Source organism: Gavialis gangeticus, unplaced genomic scaffold (assembly GCF_001723915.1).
Source record: "Gavialis gangeticus isolate Ggan-Ray unplaced genomic scaffold, GavGan_comp1, whole genome shotgun sequence".
Taxonomy (NCBI): domain Eukaryota; kingdom Metazoa; phylum Chordata; order Crocodylia; family Gavialidae; genus Gavialis; species Gavialis gangeticus.
This window is the reverse complement of record NW_017728992.1, coordinates 195188635-195191384: the sequence shown is the minus strand read 5'-3', so window position 1 is coordinate 195191384 and position 2750 is coordinate 195188635. Positions and strand designations below refer to the sequence as shown.

Below are 2750 nucleotides of genomic sequence, written 5' to 3'. Positions count from 1 at the left end.
CCACGGTGATGCGGCTCTCCCTTCCATGTTGGATCCTGCCCACAGGACCATGGAGGCAGCTCCTGCCTGGAGCGGATCTGGCCCTGCAAACCGCTGTGGGCACAGAAATCTATGGGAGCACATGCCCATCTATGCCTCCCCACCCAACGCATGGCCTGTGACCCTCTCCCGCCACATGGCCTGTGCCCTTTTTCCCACCCCTTGCCCAATTCATGGCATGGACCCCTTCCCTCCAACCTTCCCCCCCCCCCCCCATAGACTTACCTGGAGGGAGCTGCAGGAGCTGCTCTCCACAGCTGCCTGGCTGCCATGTGCATGTGTGCATGTGCACATGCATGTGGTGCCCCCTGCCCCCTGCTTTCCACTCCATTCAGCTCCAAGCAGCACCTTGCAGGCTGGAACTCTGCCAGGCTGGAAGGAGAAACCCAGTTTCCCATGTTTTTCTCCTTTAAAGGAGAAATTCCCCTGTTCTTCACACAGTGGGGCCTCGGGGTTGGGGGCTGTGGGCTGGGAGTGAGGGGCAACTTCAAGGCTGAGGGGGCTGTGGCTTGGGAGTGAGGGGCATTGGCAGGTCTAGGGGGCTGTGGGTTAAAAGTTTTTCCTTTAAAGGAGAAAATCTGTTTTTCCATGTCAAATGGAAAACCTGGATCCCTGGTGAGTAGTCCCTTTTTTGTTCCCTATAGGCTCTCTGCTTTCTCATAATGCTCTTTTTGAGGTAGTTATCATCTGGTTCAGTCTGTTTCCCTTCCCCTGTAAGTATTTTCCCTTTACTTGGATACAAATCTGAGAAAGTTTTAGTGACTTTGACTTGGGAGAATTTGAAGGTTTCCTCAGTATTCAAGTAGGATTGCTATTTAACCATCATTGTACAGTGTCCTTGCACAGTGCTTTTTGCTTTTGCTTAAACTTCTTGAGGAGTGCTACAGTGTTCTGGATATTAGAGATTTCAGAAACTTGTTCTAGGTAGAGAAGAAGTTTTATTCTTACAATATAGAGAGCCCCCACAAGCTTGTGTTGTGCCCCAGTGGCCTAATGGATAAGGCACTGGCTTCCTAAGTCAGGGATTGTGGGTTCAAGTCCCATCTGGGGTAATAGCTTGTGTCTTGAGTGATATCCTTGAGGTTCCTTCTTTGAAATACTGCTCAGGGGTCATTTGTCCAGCCTCAGTTGATATTCTTTGTGTCAGATCACTTAGCACAGGAAGTAATACTTTTTAATTTTTTTTCTTGCCTCATCCACTATGATCTTTTTCCTTGTCCATGAGTACATTAAACCTGATTTTTGTCTTTTGCACACAGCTTCCAAGTTTGTGTGCTTCAGAGCTTTTAATGGTTTCAGGAAAGATAAAATATGTCATCTGCGAATGCTTTGGACTGGACTTAATGCCCTTTACTTTCCCACTGAGAAGGTGAAAAGTTTCGATGCTATCCTTTTTGTCTAATTTCCTTGCTTCAACTTGATCTTTCACTCTCCTTGAAAGCAAAGTGAGCAAGTACTTGGGGACTATGTAATTCACTTATAATTGAGACAATAGGCCATAAAAGCTTCTTGAGAGCAATTAAATCGATTGAGTCAATGAGGCAGTTGTGCATTTGCACTAAGGCCAAATTGTAAAATATATTTATGAAATTTTTTTGAAAAAAAATTACTGCGCTCTCAGTCTTTAGTGGCAGACCAATGCATTGCCTTGCAAGGAATTTAAACCTGGATGTCTAACTCACTGGCACTATGACGAATGCCACGTTACATCACTCTGGAATGAAACACCCATTGGTTCTGGAGGGAGTTGTTTCTGTTATATAGGAAGGAAATGTTAGAACAAAGAGTGAATGAAAAATGTGTGGGGGAATCAAAGAAATTCATCTGTCTTAAGAGTCTGCAGACATGTGAAACAGACACCCAGTGGGTGTGTTTACACAAGACGCTTTACTGTGCAGTAGACTAATTTATTGTGCAGTAAAGCGTCACTACATAACCATGCACTAGGCTACTGTGCAGTAAAATAGGCTAACACGCATTTGTCTACTACCTGAAAATACAGGTGGTATATTAATTGCGCATTAGGGCATGTGTAGATGCTGGCCAGGAACAATTTGCTCCCAGGCAGCCCAGGCAGCAGGGGACCCACTGCTGCCTGGCTAAGTCCCATGTGGTCAAAGCTCTGCTGCCTACAGGGGCAGCTCTCTCCCCACCACATGGGGATCAAGACCTCCTGACCCTCACGTGGCTGGGAGGCAGCCAGGACTGCATCCCAGCCAGGTAGGGATCAGGTCTGGTGGCAGGGAGAGGTGTCCTCTCCTGGTAGGGACAGCCACGTGGGTATCAGGATGGCCCAATCCCCACACTTTTCCCTGCTGCATGGGGATTACGACCTTCCCAATCCCCGTGTAGCTGCCAGGCAGCATCCCCAACAGGCAGGGACACTTCTCCCAGCCACATGGTGGGGATCAGGACCATCCTGATCCCCTTGTGACTGCCAAGCAGTGTCCCCACAGGGACGCCTCTCCCAGCCACGTGGGTACCAGCCCTTTGCCATTGCCAGCCCCGGGCTGGCACCTGGGGGGACCTAGAGCTCCCCCTGGCTTCTGCAATTGGACACAGCAGGACAGGTGAGCAGGAACATCCTGGGTCTCACCTGCTCTGGTTGGGAGTGAATTTGCTCCCAACCCCAAGGCACATCTAGACCCTTTCCTTTTTTAATGTGCAGTAACTTTACTGTGCATTAATAGCATATGTAGATGTACCCCCAC

General features: G+C 48.7%; 1 non-coding gene across 1 annotated transcript; it reads left to right on the top strand.

Annotated features, from left to right (window-relative positions):
- Nucleotides 1-1018: 1018 nt before the first annotated feature.
- Nucleotides 1019-1091, top strand: TRNAR-CCU. Its single transcript has one exon. It is a non-coding gene; the product is annotated as a tRNA-Arg (tRNA).
- The last annotated feature ends 1659 nt before the right edge of the window (nucleotides 1092-2750 follow it).